The 26,945-nt window shown below is 44.5% G+C and overlaps 1 protein-coding gene across 1 annotated transcript in view; it reads left to right on the top strand.

Annotated features, from left to right (window-relative positions):
• LOC121538446 (adherens junction-associated protein 1-like) overlaps positions 1–26,945 on the top strand; it is a 78,026-nt gene that overhangs the window by 23,544 nt on the left and 27,537 nt on the right. The window lies entirely within an intron of this gene.

Here is a 26,945-nt window from a genome sequence, read left to right on the forward strand (position 1 = left end):
AAGACAGTTATTAGAAAAAGGGAAACAACATGGGCAATAAAGGATTAAAATAACTATAGACACATTTGGTAATGACCCTAGTTTGAAGCACTGCCACAATGTGACATTTACTCAGGGGATTATATGAGATAAGTAATGCATTGAGGTCTCAGAAGAACACTTCATGTTTTCCAGGCTTTGATAATAAGGCTGCAGATTCAGTGCCAACGGTAGTTTTGGATAGAATGCAAGCTACAGTAATATGGAATGAGGCACTTTATATCTAGTATTTCCTAATTCTGTATCCCGAGACTACCGGCACCGCATTTACTTATTGTCTGTGACGGTGCATGTCTTAAAGTGAGATAGAATAGGCCTAGCTTTTATTCCATGATGACTTGACTGTATGAAAGAATAACGAGCTTGAAAATAGATGGCACTTTTTCTCTTCTACTCATGTCAGAATATAGCACATTAAATGACAGAAGATATTTGGTTGTTCCCAAAGCCTGGAGGACTGCAAGGCTGGAGCTAGATAAGTTAAATTTAAATTTAAATTTAATAATGGAAGCAGCCATGTATCCTCATCATTCATACATTTCCAATGCGGCAGCATTCATCAGGGTCCCTCTGAATCCCTCTCAGTATTTTGTATACATTCTGACATATTCAATTTACCTTATCGTTAGTAATTCATTGAGTTTATTGGACTGGAAAGCAGGGCTGCCATATTTTTCATTTGAAGTCCGGCCACGGTAAATGTCTATATACTTCCAGCAAATGATAGCTGGTGTTTTTCCAACATCACGGATAATTAGCTCAATTGTACTAGGTTCATGCTAAGTAACATTAGAGATTAACATCATTTCAGACATTAGCTCTTGAGAGACACCTGCATTACAGTGCACTATAGTGTCGTTCCATCAAGCTTAATTCAGAGGAAGAGGATGCCATTGTCAATTAACGTTCTCCCCATCTTTCTCTCCAGTGGACTAAGTGTTAGTCTCACTCAAACTATCTGTAGAATAACAATTGGTCAGTGATTCATCCATTCTCTGCAGAATCAGCATTTCCCTTGATAGCTATGTTAACCATTCCTGAACAGGGTGACTGAGAATAAGGTCATTAAGAGGAGAAAGGTGCTGTAGATCTTCATAAGTACATCTCTAATAATTCCAGCCCAACCATTTACAAGCGCCAGTCTAAAGCGCTGTAATATAACTCTCATTTTCCTAATGATATATGTGTTGTAATGTGAGGCTGGTGATGGAGGTATTGGGAAAGAATGCTGTGGAGATTGTATCTCCTTTGTTGACGTGAGTGCTTCACCTAATTGGCAAGGAAGGACCACATAATCTGCCCCCCTATCCCAACCCTCAAACCTACCTAGCCATAAAAACCCACCAGGCCATCAAAAAACTCAAAACAGTATGAAACCACAGGCTTCTTGAGGCTGTAGTCATTAATTTGAATGCCTTTCCACTGCTTTCATCTCTCGGCTGTTTCAAGGTTCTGATGTAGAGAGAAATCAGCCATGGAGACAGACTCCCTTTAAAACAGCTCATTCACTTCACTACATTGAAGCGGGTGTTCATGTCTGTGCAATGTGAAAAGTTGTCATAGGGGGACAGAAATGGGGCTTTTTGAAATCTCTCCGTAATTTCCTCGTTTAAAAAATAATATTTATAGCGGCCAGTCCAGTCGTTTAGTTCAGTTGTTTGGAGCAGGGCTGCTTAGCTATCCAGGCTTTAAAGTCAATTTCCACTGACCTCGACTTGAAAACAGTGACTATTCTGGGTGAGACTCCCTTAAAGCTGCAACGCTCGTATTAATGGAAGTGGGAAGGGCAGCGAAAGACTGTTCTCATGCCATTGTTTTGCCGTACCCCTCAATAGAGGTACAAAGAAACCGCATGACCCGCTTTCTTCCTTATCTACTCATTTCCCAGTGATGTCTAAAGCAATATAGAAAGCAATTACTAATATGTGAGAAGAAAAAAAATGCTGCATATGAATCGTCGAGATACAACCACTTACTGCGGCTATTTTGGTTAATGTACACTTCAGATTTAATTAATTATGGGGTAATGGCCATCCTATGGTGCTTGTGTGTGTTTTGTGCGCCAATCTAGACTTCGGGGAATTTACTATACCCCTGTGGGTGCACGCACACACACACACACACACACACACACTTCTGATGTTAATCATGATGCTAATATGAAATGCTCAGTGTAGTCTGCATGTAGAAAACATGTTTTCCAATTCCAATCAAGGTCAACTTCATTGTTGTTTCAGGACAATGAACGGTTGCATGGAACCATGTTCATTAGTTTGTGTTGATGAAACCTTTTATGATGCAGCTATAGCAGCATTCATTGGAACAAGACCAGCATGCTTTTTCCCATCCAGAATCACTGTTGAGGTGCATTGACACATTGTTGTTTGGGTTATGCACCAACATGATGTCAGACTGTAATACCACATTCTGCTGCTGCACCAAAAACAATAGCAGAGCCCCGGTCCCCTCATTCCTCTCCCTGCATGCTTGAAGCTATTCATAAAACCCTGGGCCTCGGCTCTCCTCCGCTTTCCTCTTAACTGCATTCGTGGGGCCATTGTTGTAGTTTGATGAAGCAGTCAAATCTGCCCTGCTGACAGTGGGCTTCCAATCTCTGTTTCTGCCTGCACTGCCCATGTGAGTCAGATGAAAGGGATGCGTCCTTGTTCTATGGCCTGAATGCGATCACATAGTTTCCCCCCAGAGGGGCAAGACTGCCACACCACTGTGCAACTGTTCAAGAGCTCCTCTCAAGGTAATGCAAATACAGTTTATGACTGTCTATGATGTTATAATGTCTTATGTAGGTGTTATAAAGGCTTTATAAATGCATACAGTACATAAGGAGGTGTTACAGTAAAGTGTTACCAATAAGACATATGTTTTTTGTTTTTTTGTCATTTAGCAGACGCTCTTATCCAGAGCGACTTACATGAGCAATTAGGGTTAAGTGCCTTGCTCAAGGGCACATCGACAGATTTTTCACCTAGTCTGCTCAGGGATTAGAACCAGCAACCTTTCAGTTACTGGCACAACGCTCTTAACCACTAAGCTACCTGCCGCCCATATCTGAAGATGGTGAACAATTTGCCAGCACACCTAGGGTTAACCTTGTTAACACCGCTGTAAGTGTAAGGTCTCCAATAAACATGTCACCAGTTAAATGTTGTGCTGACTTTGCACATACATTTTGGAGTAGGCCTACTGTAGCTGCTGAGAACATTATTTTAACTGTGGATGTTTTCCTATCAGGGGTCTTATAGCTAATGGCCAGTTAGGGATGTGTATTGGAAAAAGCCCCGCCGCAGAATGTTGGACAATCAATCGCAGCGCTCCGGTGAATAGCAACTGTAGCTAACCATCTCAAGTCCGATGCCTCGAGCAAGCTCAAGTTTCAAATGCCTGGAAGCCAATGAGGGCAATGGCAAAAACAGAGTTTTCATCAAAAATAAATAGTCTAAATGGCTAAATAATTGAATAGTGCACCAGACTTTGAAATCCAAAATTATATTGTTACATTGTTTACTAGCTGGTTAGCGAGCTCTCATTGACCACCATTGAAGATGTTGCTAACAGTAGCATGCCAGCTAGCCAGTTAATAAAACGTGTTTTCTCCAAATGTATGTTAGACATCAGGATAAGATTTGAAAGCACTAGTTAGCGCCAAAAGTGGTTAGTAGCTTAGACTGCATGCTTGACAGTAAATTCAGAGCCATCCAGTGGCTAGCAAAAATACAAACTTAATTTTACCAGGTTTCCCGTGAAACAATTGTAATGACAGTCCACCACAACATACCCAAAAGTCTCCAGAGCCCTATACTATGAATGAAGTTTGAGGAGTTAGACGTAACTTTGGTCAACACCTTTTAGCCAGGTACATTTCTATGGCAACAAATCCTTCAGAACTAACCTGTTCCGGGGCAGGCTAACTCAGGGCTAACTGCATTTATCCTGAATGAAGTGTCTGAGCCACGAGTTCAGGACTAATTAAATCAGATTCCCTCCCTCTCACAAAGATTGCATCATCCCCTTCATTTGAGGAAGACGATTGATTAAATATCAAAAAACTGTTGTGTGTTAAAAAATAGCAATGTTAAAATACCTATCAGAATACACATTTAGTAATGACAGAATGCATTTGATTTAATACAATTATCTTCTCGATAGGAGTGGGAAAAAAGGTTATTATGCATTGATAAGCACACCAAAGCACACCAAAGATGGCATTAACGATAAGTAATAAAATAAAGACTGCATTTCTAAAAGCCTATTTCACAACATAGCCTGCTGAATTTTCAATATAATTTTTCTTTCATTTTGATTTCAGCACAAATGAAAATGTGTCACTGACTCGTTCATGGATTGATGTTTCAGCATTGTGCCAATGAAGAGTTCCGTCGCCGACTAGCCATGTGCGACATGCACACACAGTTACAAGCCTGCTAGAGTTAGCGGTAGGTAGACAAGCAATATCCACTGTCGTAGTACGGATGAAGTGCTGGAATGTGACGCTAACTGAAGCTGACTAGCTTTAGAAAACCCTGAGTAGATCTAGCTTGCTTCGTAGTATACCCCTCTGATCAGCAAGGGGTAGTCTGTGTTTAATTTTATTGTGTAACACAATGAAACATTGTGTAAACACAGTTTGAGATCATTGTGAGGGGTATTCTCCATTGGTTTGAATGGGGAATTGGGCTTCCCAGGAAAGTTGTTGACCGAGATTGCAACAGTAACCAAGTGGGCAGGGCTTAACGAAGGGTGAATTAGCAACTAGATTTTGACCTAGTGGGGCAGTATGGATGATATTAAACGATTATAAAATGTTACAGTTGACATGATTGACTAAGATTCAAAAGTCAATTTTCCAAATTTGGCAGCTGCCCTGAAGGACTACATGAAAGATGATTGTCCTTTGGTCTCACAATAATTGAAATATTATTAACAACGAGTTGCCACAATGCCTCTGCTCCTGTGACATGGAAACACGTGAGATTAGGGACCGCAACAGGGCATCACCACCTTAGGGTGGGAAATGGAATGGATTGCTGTTGAAAATAACAAAAAAATGCCAATTTAATTCTCAGATGTGTTACAGGAGTGGGCTGCAGTTCCGGAGCAACCCACTAGGTGTCATCCTCCGACTACCATAGGCACCTCCTCACTCACAGTCGGGACTAATTATCTGCCTATTGGTGTCACCTGTGGCTATCTGATTCACCTGTGTATTTATGCCCTCACTTCCCTGTGTTCCTTTGCTCAGTTTTCTCTGCTAGTTCCTTGATGTCAAGGAGTACATATCAGTGACGGATCACGTGACGGAATTACAGGTACTCGAGAAGTGTTCTCCCTGTGTCATTGTGTTTTTCCAGTCAGAGTTAGTATTTCGTATTGTTTGTTGTCAGCCTGTTTTTTGGAGACCTATGTGCTCCTCATTTGTTTTCGTGTATAGTCCGTTGTTTTGTATCCTGGCTTTTGGATCACCAGTAAAGATCCTTGTTTCACCATCCTTGCCTACTGCCTTCTGTCTATCCTGCACCGCACCTGGGTCACTCCTCACACCAACCCTTACAGAAGACTGAGCCAATATGGACACAGCGGAGGCAGCACAGTATCATAGCGCATTGGCAGTGCAGGGAGTCATGCTGGATCAGCACGACTGCAGCCTGCAGCAGATCATCGAAAATCTCCGCCAGCTGACGATCGCCGTGCAGAGCCGGGTGGACACACGACCAGCCCTGGCAGCCGGCAGAGCGAAAGACGCGGCAGCGGCGTCTCCAGTCTCACCTGCGACATCGCGGGAACCCCACCTACCACCTCCGGAGAGGTATGACGGACATCCAGAGGGCTGCAGGGAATTCCTCACCCAGTGTTCCTTGATGTTCAGCCTGCAACCCTCCTCCTTTCCGACAGAGCAGGGCCAGGTGGCCTACATTATCACTCTGTTGACAGGTTGGGCCCTTTCCTGGGCTACAGAGGAGTGGGAGAGCCAAACTCTGGCGTGCTCCGACTCCTACCAATTCACCCGGGAGTTACACAAGGTGTTAGACACCTCTCAGATGGTGTTGGGGCACGAGGCCGGGAGGCGGCTCACGGCTTGTCGGCAGGGTGACCGGTTGGTGGCGGACTGCTCCGTGGAGTTCCGGACCCGGAATCGAGAGGCAGGATAGGAGGAGGCCGCCCTGGTTGTCCTGTACGCGCTATCGGAGGGGATGAAGGACGAACTCTCCTCCAGGGAGCTGCTTGAACAACTGGACGGCCTCGTCGACCTCTCTGTGCGGGTGGACAATCGGCGTCTTGAGAGGGCGTACGATAGAGGCATGACACAAGGCTCGCCTCCGCGTCTCCCTATCAGCCCGGAGGCTTTCTGCCGATTCAGGGAGGAGACGCCTCAGGAGGAGGTTATGCAGCTGGGTGCGGCGCGCTTGTCCCGGATGGAGAAGCAGAGTTATCTGCCCCAGTGACGTTGCCGGTGCTGCGGCTATGCAGGTCACCACGGCGACTTATGCCCGGAGAAGCCGGGAAAACGGGAGGGCTCGCTGGTATCGGGAGGGGTTCTAGCGAGCCGGAACCGAAACCCCAACTCCAGATACGGCCAGACTTTTCTCTACGTCAGGGTTCAGTGGGCCTGCACTGCGCGTCAGGCGCATTCACTGGTGGATTCTGTGGCAGCGGGAAACCTGATGGATGCGGGGCTGGCCCAAAGGTGGAGCGTTCCGTTACTCTCTCTCTCTCTCTGAGCCGGTTCCGGTCATGGGCCTGGACAGCCGGCCGTTGGGGTCGGGCTGCATCACCCGGCGCACTGTCCCTGTGCGTGTCCGGGTGGCAGGGGGGCTATGGCAGTATATCCAGTTTTTCATTGTGGATTCTCTGGAGTGTCCCCTCATCCTCGGGCACCCCTGGCTGGCCGCCCCCAGCCCCCGGATAGACTGGTCCACGGGATGGCTCATCCTGGAGGGAGGCTCAGCCCCCGTCCTGTTCCGGTCGCCACCGACCACTCATCAGCCTAAACCACCGTCCCAGACCACCTACCAGTCCTCACCTCTTCCCCAGGAGTATTGGGGTCTGGGGGAGGGGTTTAGTAAGAGGCGTGCCAAGGGCCTACCTCATCACAGGCCTTATGACTGCGCTATCGATCTCCTGCCGGGCGCCATGCCCACACGAGGGCGATGGCTTTCCTTGTCCCGGCCGGACACGCTGGCCATGAGGGACAACCCCATTGTCCCCAACGCCCTGATGGCTGCCCCAGTTTCGTGGGGAATTAATAGGCTGGTCAGAGCAGCGCTGCGGCGGGAGCCCGATCCGGGCGGAGGTCCATCGGGGAGGATGTACGTATCCAAGGCTGCACGCTCGTGATTGCTTCAGTGGGCGCACCTGTCCGACCTCACCAGCCATCCGACCTCACCAGCCACACGTTGGTGTTCCTGCGTAGGAGGTTCTGGTGTCCATCTGCTGAGGGGGATACGCACGCCTTTGTGGCTGCTTGCCCGGTGTGCGCTCCGACCCCTGCCTATCCCCAAGCGCCCCTACTCCCCGAGCAAGTGAAGGAGGCGGCGGTCCCTTCGGGTCTTTCAGAGTGGTCCGTCGAGTCAACCCAGTGACCTACCGCCTGCAACTTCCACCCACCATGCGAGTGCATCCCACATTCCATGTGTCCCTCCTCAAGCCCGTCGCCACCTGTCCCCTGGCTCCCCCTCCTCGTCCTGTTCCCCCGCTGCGCCTCGTCGGAGGTCAGCCAGCTTTTACGGTGGACCGGATCCTGGACTGTCGGCGGGTGGGGAGGGTTCTCCTATTTCTGGTGGACTGGGAGGGTTTTGGGCCGGTGGAGCGGTCCGGGGTGCCCAGGAGGGACATTCTGGACACCAACCCTTACACAGATGTAAACATGGACCATCCAAACTGTACCACCTACTGTAGAAATGAATCACATGCTGTGTGAAGCTTGCATATCTTTGACCATTGATTTGACCTCGGGCCATTTTTAGATACTTTGTGTGGGAGAGAGCGGGATACAACAATAGCTGGCATAAACACACCATCAATTGCTAGACACTTCCCAACAAAAAGCTTCACTTACTGTATAGCCTCCGAAAATGTTAACATTAGCTTAAACCACGAGACTTGCCTCGGGGGCTATAAATCATATAAAAAAGAGGGGAGCTGAGTGGAGGGGCCGGGGGGGTGAACTAGATTATATAAAGGCCTGCCTTTCTCACCTCTCTCTGGTGAAGGCCTTGTTTCTGCTGCTAACTGACTCCCAGGAAGAGTTCTAATTACAACCTATATTAAACACAGGATTACTATACTGTGACTATGGCAGACCTCAGCTTGCCCAGCCAGAAGACAATCATTATAGAGATCATAATTGGTTCGCTTCATAGGCAATGTTTTTCTTAAGCACTTTTTTTTGTATATTATGTTTATATTGTGTGTTTTTATGGTCACTGGGTACACGACTGCCGACTGCATATTTTTCTATGTTACTGGGTAGGTGACTGCATTTAGAGTATGCTGGAGATACAATGCCTATAGAACAAACCTATAGTACTGCATTGTTATTTTCTAGACCACATTCAATCACTTGATACAAACTGACAGGAGACCTTGTGTACAGCAACGTGGATATTGCAAGGTACTGCCCTTGATCCTTTGTGTTGTCTGTATCTTGCATGACTTAAATTGCATTTTCCCTTAACCTTTGTCACTGGAGTGGTGTGCATAACCAGTTACAGGTAGCTGCCAAAATAAAGGAAACACCAACATAAAATGTCTTAATAGGCCGTTGGGCCACCACGAGCCAGAACAGCTTCAATGCACTTTGGCATAGATTCTAGTGTCTGGAACTCTATTGGAGGGATGCAACACTATTATTCCATGAGAAATTCCATCATTTGGTGTTTTGTTGATGGTGGTGGAAAACGCTGTCCAAGGTGCCGATCCAGAATCTCCCATAAGTGTTCAATTGGGTTGAGATCTGGTGACTGAGACGGCCTTGGCATATGGTTTACATCGTTTTCATGCTCATCAAACCATTCAGTGACTACTCGTGCCCTGTGGATGGGGGCCCTAAGCATGATGGGATGTTAATTGCTTAATTAACCTAGGAACAACACCTGTGTGGAAGCAACTGCTTTCAATGTACTTTGTATCCCTCATTTACTGAAGTGTTTCCATTATTTTAGTGTTATTTACCTTGAAACGAATACTTCTCAGCTGTGCTGAAACTGCACATCCCTGTGTGCCTGGTCCTGGATGGTATCCTTAATCTCTATACCTGCCAGCGTAACCATCGACGCCGAGATGAGAGGCTTCGCGCTCAGTCCTCCTTGCCCTTTGTTTTCTCATAACCACTGAATGTTGTCCAGCCTGGCCTCATTACACACCTGAGATCTGAACACCAGGCACAAGCGCTCATAAATCCATTCCCAAACAGGGAATTACAACCTAACCATCCATTCAATTACTCTCTGATTACACCAGTGATGGATGTCTCTCCAGGTTCGTGCCTCTCAACCTTTCAGGAAACATTAGCCAGCCATGTTTGATGACAAAAGCCCTGAGGGCTGACTCTGAACTGAAGTGGCCCGTGCGTTCGTCAGTGGCCCCTGAGTAGAGCCCTGAAGGCCGTGTCTGAGGCCGAGACAGTCTGTGAACTACCAACAGCGGGCAGGGGGGAGTCAAATGTCACTGGTTCTCTATCACAAGTGTCTTAGTCATCCTGCCATTGAGCGTGACGACCATTGAACCGTTGTTGCCCTCTCTCAGAATGCATAGATCACAGAGAGCCCAGTGCTATAGGCTTAAAGCACAGCAAACATGCAGCACAGTTCACTACTGCACTATATCAATGAGCTAAACATATTGAATGAATGCTTTTTTTTCCTATCCTCCAAACATTCGAATCAGGATGATTTCCCAAATCCTTTGTTGAACTGACATCAAAGGAAGGTAATGCTATTCTATGCTCATTTAGCTTTTGGATGGCTTTTTGTTGCAAGTAATGGCATTAAGTAGTTGTGCAGAATGGATTTCCGATGACTATGCATTTTCTTTTTTAACAGATCACAGTTTCTTGTTTGAATTGAAAGTTTGATAACACTTTACATGGAGCTTGCATGTATAATGCTGCACAAGCCTTTATATAATGTCTTACAATCAGGCTTATAAAATGCTGTTTCTCTATGTGTTAACATTTCAACTGACTCTAAATGTCTGGTATTTAGGCAGGATAATTATGAGATGATTATAATATATTATAAAGGGGTCATTCTTGCTCATAACATGTCTTACAATGTATTATAACTGCATCATAATGTATTGTTATACCTTTAGGTGTTACAGAAAGTTCCCACATCATTTATTATAAATTTTTTGCGGAATGCATTTTCAGAGTATACTTTAATCTCGTTTGTGAAATCTCTACTGTGCCAGTTTGTAAACACAGCCTGATTTTCAAGAATGCTCTTTTTGGAAAGCACTTTTTAGACCATGGGCCTGTTTTAAACATAGTCACAGAATATTATTTATTTATGACTTACCGTGAGATGCAATTTAACTGTATAAATCAAGTCTTGAGTCATATGCCAATGATATTTTTATTAAAGCAAAAACCTATGAATGTGTCGCAGACTGCCATTCCTCAAGCATGAGTGAGGCTCATGTGCTTAATTTAGAATACCTGTCTAGGCCTAATCCTAACCCCCCTGACACTGGAATTTATATAGAGCTGCAAAATAACGTTACAATGGATTTACTTTTTACTGGCAGGCTAAGGCTGGCTCTGTATGTTGAATATCAACTGAAAACTTTCCTTCAGCAGATTCAAGTGTTAAGAGTGTTTTATCCAAAATGCTACTACAAAACACACAAATGACCAATGTTACCTATAGGTAATTTAAACTGTTGAATTCAAAAGGCTGGAATTCAATGAAAACCTCACTGCTTTAGAGAGGAAACACACAAGAGCAATGGATGTCGTGGATAGGGTGGCCGTCCTATCACCGCTGACCAAAATATTGGCTGCCAACTACATGTTGAATCGCCACTGTTCGTCTCCACCCAGCAGGTGATCGCTAACACATCGCTGCTTTCCAACTGCTTTTAGCCATTCAGCTCCGCTGTGTGTTTATTCTCTTACACCCACACAAATGATATTGTTACTGTCTCATACAAAAGCACATTTGAAATTCTATCCGTTAATTAACTATTAATGAGGCAATGTTTATGGGTTAAATTTAAAAAATCATTTTTGTTGTTGATGAAAATTTGGGTTTTTCCATGCATGAAGAATGGGATTCTTCCAGAGTGGAGAATATCTGCAGTGTGGGTTTGATTGAAATCATGCCCTGTTTTGTGAGCCCCCACAATGACTAATGACTCATAACAGAAACATGACCCCGTACTGCATCTCTGCTCTGAGCATCATCATACTTGGCAGACATCATGGAGCAAGGATCAATAGGTACATACAGTGGGGAAAAAAAGTATTTAGTCAGCCACCAATTGTGCAAGTTCTCCCACTTAAAAAGATGAGAGAGGCCTGTAATTTTCATCATAGGTACACGTCAACTATGACAGACAAAATGAGAAAAAAAATTCCAGCAAATCACATTGTAGGATTTTTTATGAATTTATTTGCAAATTATGGTGGAAAATAAGTATTTGGTCAATAACAAAAGTTTCTCAATACTTTGTTATATATCCTTTGTTGGCAATGACACAGGTCAAACGTTTTCTGTAAGTCTTCACAAGGTTTTCACACACTGTTGCTGGTATTTTGGCCCATTCCTCCATGCAGATCTCCTCTAGAGCAGTGATGTTTTGGGGCTGTCGCTGGGCAACACGGACTTTCAACTCCCTCCAAAGATTTTCTATGGGGTTGAGATCTGGAGACTGGCTAGGCCACTCCAGGACCTTGAAATGCTTCTTACGAAGCCACTCCTTCGTTGCCCGGGCAGTGTGTTTGGGATCATTGTCATGCTGAAAGACCCAGCCACGTTTCATCTTCAATGCCCTTGCTGATGGAAGGGAGGTTTTCACTCAAAATCTCACGATACATGGCCCCATTCATTCTTTCCTTTACACGGATCAGTCGTCCTGGTCCCTTTTGCAGAAAAACAGCTCCAAAGCATGATGTTTCCACCCCCATGCTTCACAGTAGGTATGGTGTTCTTTGGATGCAACTCAGCATTCTTTGTCCTCCAAACACGATGAGTTGAGTTTTTACCAAAAAGTTCTATTTTGGTTTCATCTGACCATATGACATTCCCCCAATCCTCTTCTGGATCATCCAAATGCATTCTAGCAAACTTCAGACGGGCCTGGACATGTACTGGCTTAAGCAGGGTGACACGTCTGGCACTGCAGTATTTGAGTCCCTGGCGGTGTAGTGTGTTACTGATGGTAGGCTTTGTTACTTTGGTCCCAGCTCTCTGCAGGTCATTCACTAGGTCCCCCGTGTGGTTCTGGGATTTTTGCTCACCGTTCTTGTGATCATTTTGACCCCACGGGGTGAGATCTTGCGTGGAGCCCCAGATCGAGGGAGATTATCAGTGGTCTTGTATGTCTTCCATTTCCTAATAATTGCTCCCACAGTTGATTTCTTCAAACCAAGCTGCTTACCTATTGCAGATTCAGTCTTCCCAGCCTGGTGCAGGTCTACAATTTTGTTTCTGGTGTCCTTTGACAGCTCTTTGGTCTTGGCCATAGTGGAGTTTGGAGTGTGACTGTTTGAGGTTGTGGACAGGTGTCTTTTATACTGATAACAAGTTCAAACAGGTGCCATTAATACAGGTAACGAGTGGAGGACAGAGGAGCCTCTTAAAGAAGAAGATACAGGTCTGTGAGAGAGCCAGAAATCTTGTTTGTTTGTAGGTGACCAAATACTTATTTTCCACCATAATTTGCAAATAAATTAATAAAAAATCCTACAATGTGATTTTCTGGAGAAAAAAAATCTCAATTTGTCTGTCATAGTTGACGTGTACCTATGATGAAAATTACAGGCCTCTCTCATCTTTTGAAGTGGGAGAACTTGCACAATTGGTGGCTGACTAAATACTTTTTCCCCCCACTGTATGTTATACTTCAACAAGGCGTGTGTGTTCACCTGCACTTGTGTGTGAGCCTGTGTGTGCGTGCTATCTCTCTAGTTGCCTATTTTTCATGAACCCATCACCAAAATCTCCATTCAGGGAAGTCTTTACCTGACCTTCAAGCCCATGTCTCCAGGCGAACGGACACACTAATTATTTGGGCGCTCTGCAGCTTCACAAAGTAATTCCATTCCCTGTATGACTTCAGCTGCAGAATGGACCTGGCATATTGAGATCCAAGCGCAGATAGCTGAGCCTGACGGATGTCTAAAGAGAGCCTGAATAATGCATATGGTTTACAATCAACTTATCCTTTGCCAGTCTCTCAGCACTAAGACGTGCATATGCATGTGGATATATGCGCTTCCTCTCTGAGTAATTGTGTTCTTCCTCCTGTTTTACTGGGCATGAAGATCAATGAGGCTGCACCAACCATGATGACTCCCCCTCCCATGATCCCACAGTACCATCTGAATGTATTATGGTAATATGTGTTATTGGGGTAGTAGTGGGGGAAAATTTCCAGAACAATCTGAGATACCAAAAATATTTTCTACTCCCGCTGGTTCTTTCTGCCAATAGCCTTTCTCCTTTTCCTTGCCGGCAGCGAATCAGATGCTAATGCTTGTGATGCAGAGGTGTTTATCATGCTACATGTATCATCCTGTTTATGATCCCCTCATACAATGACCTTACTGCTTTCACAGAGCAACACGTTCCTGATTACGGCGTAGTAGGTGGCCTATATGAACCACTGGGATCTGGCAACCATTAGACCTACAACAACATTTTCCTTTACCCATGATAATTCACACTCACATAGGGATGCAACAGAATAGTTTGGCACTCTGCCACTCTTCTATGTGGCTGTAATGGAACCCAGTAGAGCAGTGGGGTAGATGCTGAACCGAGGTTGTCATTAAACCTCCCCTGACACTTTTTGACAGGGCAGAGGTGTTATCCCCCATCACCTGCTAGAATCAATATTATTCAGGAGGGGTAACAACTGCTCCCCTTATCAGAGACTACATTAATTTCGGAACCCTCAGATATAGCAGTCTTGGGTGAGAATGTAGTCACTTTAAAAGTGTGCTTTTTAGAAGGTACACAGCTTGGTTTGAGAGCAGGACCAATCCAAGTCACCAGACATAACTATATAGACCATATTTGATGTTTTAAGCTATAGTCATGTGAACTTTCACCCTCTATCAAAAATGTGAGAAACTTTTGGTGTATTGTTATCACAGTCAACACTGAAATTACAAATAATTGTATTAAATGTATTAAAGTTCATTTCTTTCCTGCACTGTGCTTTTGAACACTTGTGAATTAAAAACACCAGCATTTTTCATAATATGGCAGTTGACTTTCTTCTTCTTTGTGGGTTTTTCATGCCCCTCAGCAGTGTACAAGTTTTTGCCCTTTTGATGTTTGATGATGACTGTGATTCTCAAACGTGCATGGAAAACAACTGCTGGTTAGTATGCACAGTCTCATCCTACTTTTACTATGTTTACTGTCTCCGAAAACCTTTCCATTGTCCAAATTCAATTCAATCATTCAGTGGGTACAGTAGTTTAAACTAAATTGTTTAAGTCCTTGTTGAGTTTTGCTATTAAATTGTTATCTTGCTCAATTAAAACGTTTTGGGTCCATGGAAAAATTTAAGCAATTAGAACTAAAGTACAACTAAAAAGGGTAAAGTCAGGGTCGATATGAGCTGGTAAATTGTTTGTCTTAAGATATTATTATTTTATTTTTATGGATTATGTGTGTACTTATTTTTTTTAATCGTTGTTCATAGCTAAAGTTTGTATTGCTACTGATTCCGGTAAGCCTTTACGGCTGGAACTGCAAGTTTGTGGCCCGGATTCCTGTTAAGTAGCAGTTAGCTGCTAGCCATCATAAAAATGGAGCAGGCTAACGCTAGCAGTGCTAGCCCACCTGTGTTTTTATCCACGGCTGGGCACAAATGCTTCAGGTGTGAGATGATTTCCACACAATCACAAGATGAAGATAAGGTGGAACTGGAAAATGGACAGGAATTTGTCTGCCCTAAATGCACCACCATCAAGCATCTTAGGGAAGAGATCCTCCGGCTGTTAGCTCGGCCGCGAGAAAAGTAAAACCTGCTTTCTAAGTACACCGACCTTGCTGTAACCCAGGCAAACCTGTTTTAAATGCCTCATATAGCAAAGCTGTTGATGAGTCGGGCGGAGTTGATCTGTCCGAATCCAACGGACAGATGTTAAGCTCAACTCCGCTGCCCATGGGAGACTGGACACTCGCAAGGCGTAGGAGATCGGGGAGCCAGTCTGGCCACCCATTTATCCGAGAAGATCCAATCCAGCTATCAAACAGCTTTGCCCTGCTTCAGACAGATCTACCAGCCCCGGGAGTGAGCGCGGATACTGGGTGTATACCAACAGCCGGCGGCCAGTGGCACACTCCCCCACAGCCACCACAGTTCAGCAGGTCGCTTCCCCATCGGATTCCATCACTACCACCATCATTGTGGGCAGCTCGATGGTGAGAGATTTTGGCCTGCCTACGATCTGTGGACCGACCAAGATCCGCTGTCACCCAGGAACCCATGTCCATGACATCAACTCTCTCCAGCCCACGGTTCTGGCCAACTACTCCAATATTGACACCATCGTCACTCACGTAGGTTTTAACGGCCTTCGTTTTAGGCGATCTGAGGGAGGACTACACTTTTTTTTTATGACCCTCGCTAGCACAGGGAAAATAATAATTATGTCTGGCCCCCCCCTGTGCTACCGAAGGGGTTCGGAACATTTCAGTCGACTCTTTGCCCTAAACGAGTACCTGAAGAAACTTTGTAATGACAGGAATGTCTCTTTTTGTGACAACTTTGATTTGCTGTGGGAGCAAACCAGCACTTTTTAAAAGAGACGGGATTAACCTTAACCTCAGGGGTTCCAGGATTATTTCCAGCAACATCGCAAACTGTTTTAGAGACTGACAGACAGGGTCTGGTAGTGCTCAAGTTCTCCCTGTCAGAATAACCAACAGAGGACTTGTTTACCATATCAACTCCTATAGAAATGGCACTATGGTTATTGTGAATAACCTAATTTATGTTCCCTTGACTCCGCCTTCTAGTGAGTTTATACAAACTGTCATCTCCTACTATTCTGATAGATTGGAGAAAAAAACGTGGATTTACGTTAATAATTTGGTTGTTATTCCATTGGTTACCTCTAGGCAGATGCCCCAGGGGCAGAGTGGCCCATTGTAGGATTTTTTATGAATTTATTTGCAAATTATGGTGGAAAATAAGTATTTGGTCACCTACAAACAAGCAAGATTTCTGGCTCTCACAGACCTGTAACTTCTTCTTTAAGAGGCTCCTCTGTCCTCCACTCGTTACCGGTATTAATGGCACCTGTTTGAGCTTGTTATCAGTATAAAAGACACCTGTCCACAACCTCAAACAGTCACACTCCAAACTCCACTATGGCCAAGACCAAAGAGCTGTCAAAGGACACCAGAAACAAAATTATAGACCTGCACCAGGCTGGGAAGACTGAATCTGCAATAGGTAAGCAGCTTGGTTTGAAGAAATCAACTGTGGGAGCAATTATTAGGAAATGGAAGACATACAAGACCACTGATAATCTCCCTCGATCTGGAGCTCCACGCAACATCTCACCCTGTGTGGTCAAAATGATCACAAGAACGGTGAGCAAAAATCCCAGAACCACACGGGGGGACCTAGTGAATGACCTGCAGAGAGCTGGGGCCAAAGTAACAAAGCCTACCATCAGTAACACACTACGCCGCCAGGGACTCAAATCCTGCAGTGCCAGACGTGTCCCCCTGCTTAAGCCAGTACATGTCCAGGCCCGTCTGAAGTTTGCTAGACTGCATTTGGATGATCCAGAAGAGGATTGGGAGAATGTCATATGGTCAGATGAAACCAAAATAGAACTTTTTGGTAAAAACTCAACTCGTCGTGTTTGGAGGACAAAGAATGCTGAGTTGCATCCAAAGAACACCATACCTACTGTGAAGCATGGGGGTGTAAACATCATGCTTTGGGGCTGTTTTTCTGCAAAGGGACCAGGACGACTGATCCGTCTAAAGGAAAGAATGAATGGGGCCATGTGTCGTGAGACATTGAAGATGAAACGTGGCTGGGTCTTTCAGCATGACAATGATCCCAAACACACCGCCCGGGCAACGAAGGAGTGGCTTCGTAAGAAGCATTTCAAGGTCCTGGAGTCGCCTAGCCAGTCTCCTGATCTCAACCCCATAGAAAATCTTTGGAGGGAGTTGAAAGTCCGTGTTGCCCAGCGACAGCCCCAAAACATCACTGCTCTAGAGGAGATCTGCATGGAGGAATGGGCCAAAATACCAGCAACAGTGTGTGAAAACCTTGTGAAGACTTACAGAAAACGTTTGACCTGTGTCATTGCCAACAAAGGGTATATAACAAAGTATTGAGAAACTTTTGTTATTGACGAAATACTTATTTTCCACCATAATTTGCAAATAAATTCATAAAAAATCCTACAATGTGATTTTCTGGAATTTTTTTCTCATTTTGTCTGTCATAGTTGACGTGTACCTATGATGAAAATTACAGGCCTCTCTCATCTTTTTAAGTGGGAGAACTTGCACAATTGGTGGCTGACTAAATACTTTTTTTCCCCACTGTACATGTCAGACATGCTTTTAAAATATGTACCCAGTAGGTCCCTCAGGTCCTCTGGCACTGGCCTTTTAACTATCCCAAATCCTAGGACCAAGAGGCATGGAGAGGCAGCCTTTAGTTCAGGGATCGTCAACTAGATTCAGCCGCTGGCTGATTTTTTTTCGGGAGCGGATGGTCGGGGTCCGGAACATAATTACAAATAATTTGTAGACTGCAAATTGACCGCGTCTTTTATGTCTGTCATAGAACATTTTATTTTTTGCTTAGAAGACTTGGTGGGCCAAATAAAACCACCCTCGGGCCACCTGTTGGGGAACCCTTCTTTAGTTACTATGTCCCCAGCCTCTGGAATAGCCTGCCAGAGAACCTGAGGGGGGACGAAACTGTGGACATTGTTAAAAGAGATCTTATAACACACCTTTTAAGCTTTGCTTTTCCTTAGGGTGCTTTTTAGTCATTCAGCTTTTATTGTTATTCTTTTGTTTTTTATCCTCTTATGTTTGTTGTGTAGTAAATATTTCAGTTTTTATTTTAATTGTTTTTATTAGTTTTTTTCCTGTAAAGCACATTGCGTTGCATTCCATGTCTGAAATGTGCTGTATGAATAAAGCTTGATTTGGTTTGATATGTAATGTCCTCTTATGACAGCAAACCTATTCACTCCAATACCTCCTTTGTTCAGCAACACCTCCAAATTACTTGCTGGCTTAAATTGACCAAGGACAATAAATATTAGAGATACCCCATGATGAGGTTGTTCCCTCTGGAATCAATAGTTTTGCTTTGTCACATAGTAGCCATAGAAGGTTGCACTCGGCAGATCAATTATTCTCTATGTTCTAGTCAGGATCGTGAAAGGGCAATTCCACGGTAACACAATGACGCTGAGACTCCGATTGTTCACTTTAAAAGTATGACAAAGCCAAAACCATTGATTGCAAAGTTAAACAAACCATAAAACTCTATGCACAAGGACTACTTTTAGCAATTTCCACAGATTTTGTTGACAAAAACACATTTCCTCGAAGAACAGTGCAGAGGTAAAGTTTGGTAACAGAATGACAGTACAATCTCCCTCAGTTTTTTATGTGACTACGTTTTCCAAAAACTCTGTTAAATGTTTACTCCGAATTAAGATTCAAGATGCAGAAATAATGGGGTGTCAGCTATGATATGACACCTTGAGTTTGAAAGTGAAGTGGATTAACACCCGGTAACGGAATGATGGTAATAGAATGACATCATCGGTCCCAGATCTGTACTATACAGAAATGCATAATTATCAGTGGCATTCTCTTTATGGTGATGTATCCTGAATAAGTACACAAAGGTAGAAAATATATTATAGAGTTAAATCCTTGTTTACATGTTTGGGTATTATTCTACACACTGGCCATTATTCTAATGAGGACCAAATCTTTACCAATCATAGACGTTTATGTTTCACAAGTTTGGACATCACAGTAGAGCACAGTAGAAATCAGTAGAGTAGAGTACAGTGCAGCACAGCACAGTACGGTACAGAAGAGTTCAGGACAGTAATGTACAGTACAGTAGAGTTCAGTAAAGTACCTTACAATACAGTAAATTATACTGATTATACTGTACTCTACTCTAGTGTGCTCTACTGTACTGTACTAAACTCTACTCTACTGTATTTTACTGACATACAGTCCAGTCAAAAGTTTGGACATTCAAGGGTTTTCTTTATTTTTACTATTTTCTACATTGTAGAATAATAGTGAAGACATCAATCCTATGAAATAACACATATGTAGTAACCAAAAAAGTTTAACAAATCAAAATATATTTTATATTTGAGACTCTTCAAACGAGCCACCCTTTGCCTTGAAGACAGCTTTGCACACTCTTGGCATTCTCTCAACCAGCTTCACCTGGAATGCTTTTCCAACAGTCTTGAAGGAGTTCCCACATATGCTGAGCACTTGTTGGCTGCTTTTCCTTCACTCTGCGGTCCAACTCAACCCACACCATCTCAATTGGGTTGAGGTCAGGTGATTGTGGAGGCCAGGTCATCTGATGCAGCACTCCATCACTCTCCTTCTTGGTCAAATAGCCCTTACACAGCCTGGAGGTGTGTTGGGTCATTGTCCTGTTGAAAAACAAATTATAGTCCCACTAAGCGCAAACCAGATGGGATGGTGTGATAAAGAAAAACCCTTGAATGAGTAGGTGTGTCCAAACTTTTGACTGGTACTGTATACTCTACTATACTCTACTTTTCTTACCTGTACTGTACTTGTGAAACAGACGTTTATGATTGGTTCAGATTTGGAATTACCAAATTTTAAGTACTTTTCAACGTCCATGGACATCCGGTGTCGGTCTGTACTCAGTGGGTGAGAGGGCTGGTTACAGTAAATGTAAAGAGAGGGGGCTCATGGGTAGTTGGCCGGGAGAGGTGACATTAACGAGAGAGCGTGAGCGTGAGAGTGAGAGTGAGTGTGAGAGTGAGAGTGAGAGTGAGAGTGGGCGTGAGAGAGAGAGAGAGAGAGAGAGGCACCCCCCAGTGGTGTGTACTTAGCCCCCTCCAGTACTCCCTGTTCACCCACAACTGCGCGGCCACGCACGACTCCCACTCAATCATCAAGTTTGCTGACGACACAACAGTGGTAGGCCTGATCAGCAACAACGACGAGACAGCCTACATGGAGGAGGTTAGAGCCCTGGTGGAGTGGTGTCAGGACTATAACCTCTCCCTCAATGTCAACAAAACCAAGGAGCTGATCGTGGACTACAGGAGATAGATCAGAGAGCAAGCCCCCATCCACATCGACTGGGCTATAGTGTGGAGGGTCAAAAGCTTCAAGTTCCTCGGTGTCCAGTCACTGAGGACCTGAAATGGTCCCATCACATCGACACCGCAGTGAAGAAGGCACAACAGTGCCTCTTTAACATCAGGCGGCTGAAGAAATTCGGCATGGCCCCTAAGAACCTCATGTACTTCTACATATGCACCATTGAGCGCATTCTGTCTGGCTGCATCACTGTATGGTACGGCAACTGCACCGTCCTCAACCGCATGGCTCTTCAGAGGGTGGTGTGGTCAGCCCAACACACCATCAGGGGCACACTGCCTGCCCTCCAGGATATTTACAGCACTCGGTGTCGAAGGAAGGCTAAGAAGATCATTAAGGACCTAAGCCACCCGGGCCACAGACTGTTGACTCTGCTACGGTCTGGCAGACGGTACAGGTTCATCAGAGCCGTGACCAAGAGGTTTGGAAACAGCTTTTATCACTAGGCCATCAGACCATTGAACACCTATCACTAGCCATCTTCCTGCCCGGTACTCTGTCCTGCAGCTTATATACTTTTTTGCACACATACTCCAACACACTCACACAAAACATACACACAAGCTCACACACACACACCACATACAGTGGGGAAAAAAAGTATTTAGTCAGCCACCAATTGTGCAAGTTCTCCCACTTAAAAAGATGAGAGAGGCCTGTAATTTTCATCATAGGTACACGTCAACTATGACAGACAAAATGAGGAAAAAAAATACAGAAAATCACATTGTAGGATTTTTTATGAATTTATTTGCAAATTATGGTGGAAAATAAGTATTTGATCAATAACAAAAGTTTCTCAATACTTTGTTATATACCCTTTGTTGGCAATGACACAGGTCAAACGTTTTCTGTAAGTCTTCACAAGGTTTTCACACACTGTTGCTGGTATTTTGGCCCATTCCTCCATGCAGATCTCCTCTAGAGTAGTGATGTTTTGGGGCTGTCACTGGGCAACACGGACTTTCAACTCCCTCCAAAGATTTTCTATGGGGTTGAGATCTGGAGACTAGCTAGGCAACTCCAGGACCTTGAAATGCTTCTACGAAGCCACTCCTTCGTTGCCCGGGCGGTGTGTTTGGGATCATTGTCATGCTGAAAGACCCAGCCACGTTTCATCTTCAATGCCCTTGCTGATGGAAGGAGGTTTTCACTCAAAATCTCACGATACATGGCCCCATTCATTCTTTCCTTTACACGGATCAGTCATCCTAGTCCCTTTGCAGAAAAACAGCCCCAAAGCATGATGTTTCCACCCCCATGCTTCACAGTAGGTATGGTGTTCTTTGGATGCAACTCAGCATTCTTTGTCCTCCAAACATGATGAGTTGAGTTTTTACCAAAAAGTTATATTTTGGTTTCATCTGACCATATGACATTCTCCCAATGATCTTCTGGATCATCCTAATGCACTCTAGCAAACTTCAGACGGGCCTGGACATGTACTGGCTTAAGCAGGGGGAAACGTCTTGCACTGCAGGATTTGAGTCCCTAGCGGCGTAGTGTGTTACTGATGGTAGGCTTTGTTACTTTGGTCCCAGCTCTCTGCAGGTCATTCACTAGGTCCCCCCGTGTGGTTCTGGGATATTTGCTCACCGTTCTTGTGATCATTTTGACTCCACAGGGGTGAGATATTGCGTGGAGCCCCAGATCGAGGGAGATTATCAGTGGTCTTGTATGTCTTCCATTTCCTAATAATTGCTCCCACAGTTGATTTCTTCAAACCAAGCTGCTTACCTATTGCAGATTCAGTCTTCCCAGGCTTGTGCAGGTCTACAATTTTGTTTCTGGTGTCCTTTGACAGCTCTTTGGTCTTGGCCATAGTGGAGTTTGGAGTGTGACTGTTTGAGGTTGTGGACAGGTGTCTTTTATACTGATAACAAGCTCAAACAGGTGCCATTAATACCGGTAACGCAGTGGAGGACAGAGGAGCCTCTTAAAGAAGAAGTTACAGGTCTGTGAGAGCCAGAAATCTTGCTTGTTTGTAGGTGACCAAATACTTATTTTCCACCATAATTTGCAAATAAATTCATAAAAAATCCTACAATGTGATTTTCTGGATTTATTTTTCTCAATTTGTCTGTCATAGTTGACGTGTAACTATGATGAAAATTACAGGCCTCTCTCATCTTTTTAAGTGGGAGAACTTGCACAATTGGTGGCTGACTAAATACTTTTTTTCCCCACTGTACACATGCAGACTCTTGCACTCACATATACACTCACACACATGCATACGCCCATACTCATAAACACACACACATACACACACACTCACACACACACACACACACAGCCAATGCTGCTGTCCCATGTATATAGAGACATTAAACACTGGAACCTTCCCGTTTCTTTTATACTGTTTTTCACACTGTTTATTTATATACTGTATTCTCGACATAGCTCATTCTAATATATCTACTACTGTACATCACATTTTAATTACACTGTTTATACACACCACATATTTATATACTGGATTCTTGTCATAGATAATATAGCTACTGCTGTACATACATATCATTCTTAGTATATATTTTCGGTGTTTATATACATAGATTGCATTTGGATTACTGATACAGTCTTATTTGGGTTGTTAATTAGATTCGTTCTGACATTTCTTGATTTCCAGAAGGCATTTCTGGCAAAAAAACACATTTTGATAAAACATAAATGTTTACATTCAAATGCTGCTCCTGTGAAGTAGTGACGTGCGACATATGCCTAGTTTCTTGAAACGAGTCACATATTTCCTAAACTTATAGAAGGCATGTAAAGTGTGGTGTACCGCACGGCAGCTCTATAGGCCCTCTACTCTTTTCTATTTTTTTACCAATGTCCTGCCACTGGCATTAAACAAAGCATGTGTGTCCATGTATGCTGATTATTCAACTATATACACATCCGCAACCACAGCTAATGAAGTCACTGAAACTCTTAACAAAGAGTTGCAGTCTGTTTTGGAATGGGTGGCCAGTAATAAACTGGTCCTGAACATCTCTAAAACTAAGAACATTGTATTTGGTACAAATCATTCCGTAAGTTCTAGACCTCTTGCTGAATCTGGTAATGAATGGTGTGGCTGTTGAACAAGTTGAGGAGACTAAATTACTTGGTGTTACCTTAGATTGTAAACTATCATGGTCAAAACATATAGATTCAATGGTTGTAAAGATGGGGAGAGGTCTGTCTGTAATAAAGAGAGGCTCTAGTTTTATCTTATCTTCATTTATTGTCCAGTCATATGGTCAAGTGCTGCAAAGAAAGACCTAGTTAAGCTGCAGCGGACCCAGAACAGAGCAGCACATCTTGCTCTTCATTGTAATCATAGGGCTAATATTAATACTATGCATGGCAGTCTCTCTTGGCTAAGAGTTGAGGAAAGACTGACTGCATCACTTCTTGTTTTATAAGAAACATTAATGTGTTAGAAATTCCAAATTGTTTGCATAGTCAATTTACACACAGCACTGACACACACACTTACCCCACCAGACATGCCACCAGGGGTCTTTTCACAGTCCCCAGGTCCAGAACAAATTCAAGGAAACGTTCAGTATTAAACAGAGCCATGAGTGCATGGAACTCTCTTCCATTTTATAAAGCGCAAGTGAACAGCAGACCTGGTTTAAAAAAATAAATAAAGCAACCCCTCACGGCACAACGCCTCTCCCCCATGTGACCGACTTCTTGTGTATATGTACTGACATGTACAGTATGTGTAACTGATAGATGCACACACACACACATACTACATGTTAATGTTTTTAAATGTATGTAAATGTCACGATCGTCGGAGGAAGTTGACAAATGCGCAGCGTGATAAGTGAACATACTTATTTATTGAACGAACAAAACAACAAACGATACGAAACGTGAAGTCCTTGGTTACAATACACACCATACGGAACAAGATCCCACAAATGACAATGCCCAAACGGCTGCCTAAGTATGGTTCCCAATCAGAGACAACAAGCAACAGCTGATTCACGTTGCCTCTGATTGAGAACCACCCCGGCCAACATAGAAACACAAGCACTAGAACTTAACCACAGAACACAAACACATAGAAACTACACACCCTGGCTCAACATATAAGAGTCCCAGAGCCAGGGCGTGACAGTACCCCCCCCCCAAAGGCGCGGACCGCGCCAAACATAAACCGAACAGGGGAGGGCATTCCTCCTCGGAGGCGGTTCCGGCTCCGGGCTTGACCCCCACCCTCCAAACAACCCCCCAAAGCGCCCCTGGTCCGGTCTGGCCCTGCTGGCCGGAGCTGGACTGAACACTGGTGGAGCGGATTGCTCTAGCTCCGGAGTGGAGCAGCTGACCGGTGCCGGACCAGGCACCGGTGGAACAGGCACGGGCTGTGCCGGACTGACGACATGCACCACAGGCTTGGTGCGGGGAGCAGGGACGGGCCGAACCAAGCTGACGAAGCGCACCACTGGCTTGGTGCGGGGAGCAGGAACAGGCCGGACCGGGCTGACGAAGCGCACCACTGGCTTGGTGCGGGGAGCAGGAACAGGCCGGACCGGGCTGACGACGCGCACCACAGGCTTGGTGCGGGGAGCAGGGACGGGCCGAACCGGGCTGACGAAGCGCACCACTGGCTTGGTGCAGGGAGCAGGAACAGGCCGGACCGGGCTGACGACGCGCACCACAGGCTTGGTGCGAGGGGCAGGAACATGCCAGACCGTACTGGGGACACACACCACTGGCCCTACGCGGGGATCAGGAACGGGCCGGACCAGACTGGCAACACACCCCAGTACCTCTCGCCGTGCCTCTACATTCTCCTTCCCCCTGGTGACCAGTGACTCCCGTAACCTGGCGGCCTACTTTGCCAACCCGCTGAACCACTCTATCCCGGCCTCCTGCTGCCCCGTCGTCCACGGCGTGAGCCCCCCCCTAAAAATGTTCTGGGCGTCTCTCCTCCCCGTGGGCCAGGCCTCCATGGCTCTCGCCAGACTCTCGCTCCTCTGCTCCCAAGTCCAGCCTCTCTCCTCCTCCCGCGGCTTGACCCAGTCGAGGTTGATGTCCTTTAGAGCCCTCTCTGGCGTTGGCTCCTGGACACGCTGCTTGGTCCAGTTATGGTGGGATCTTCTGTCACGATCGTCGGAGGAAGTGGACCAATGCGCAGCGTGATAAGTGAACATATTTATTGAACGAACAAAACAACAAACGATACGAAACGTGAAGTCCTTGGTTACAATACACACCATACGGAACAAGATCCCACAAATGACAATGCCCAAACGGCTGCCTAAGTATGGTTCCCAATCAGAGACAACAAGCAACAGCTGATTCACGTTGCCTCTGATTGAGAACCACCCCGGCCAACATAGAAACACAAGCACTAGAACTTAACCACAGAACACAAACACATAGAAACTACACACCCTGGCTCAACATATAAGAGTCCCAGAGCCAGGGCGTGACAGTAAATTATAAAGTATTTTGTCTGTAATGTATTTTTCATTATGTGTCGGACCCCGGTAAGACTAGCTGTCGCCATTGGTGTCGGCTAATGGGGATCCTAATAAATCAAATAAAAAATCTAATAATTTCTGCAAAACTAAATATAAATGTTGATATTAGTTGGCAGGGGTCTTTATTTCAACATGATTGTGTTTTGATGTATTTATAATACCTTTTAAGACTTTAAGACCCCTTTTCCCATCTGGTTGATCAAAAATCAAAGCATTTGCTTATTCAATTGTTTAGGATGGAAAATGGTTGGAAAATGTATATATGCTTATAAAAAAAAGGTTTCGACTCTTAGCTTTCTTTTGACACCAAATGTGATGTGCTCTTATGGGGCAGTGTCCTGTTTACTGATATCAATAACAACAAGTGGAGGATTTGAAAACAGTACAATTTCACAGGTGTTAAAATGTAACGTGTTTTTTTTACACAATACTAGTATGAATGGAGTTTTAATTATGATGATAATGATGACTAAAGTGATAAAGAATGTATTCCTTTGAATGTTAAAGGTAGTATTGGGGCGATATCCTGTTTATAGATATCAATAACAAACAAAAAATGTAATCTGCTAATACCACCACTAAGCCCTCCCTTGAGACATGCCCATAATTAGGAGCCAATGGTGGCAGGTTTGACAGATTTGAAGTCTGTTGTTGTTGATATTTTATAAACAGGAAGTGGCCCCGCTGTGCACGCTGATGTCGTGTTTCTGAGTCTACCTTTAAGTTTTCTTATTCAATATCAAGCCATGTCTAATTCTGACTTTATATTATATGACACCCTTCAGTGCTATCTCGCAGCATAATCAAATTGCCCTTTGGGAAT

Source organism: Coregonus clupeaformis, chromosome 24 (genome assembly GCF_020615455.1).
Source record: "Coregonus clupeaformis isolate EN_2021a chromosome 24, ASM2061545v1, whole genome shotgun sequence".
NCBI classification, from domain to species: Eukaryota; Metazoa; Chordata; class Actinopteri; order Salmoniformes; family Salmonidae; genus Coregonus; species Coregonus clupeaformis.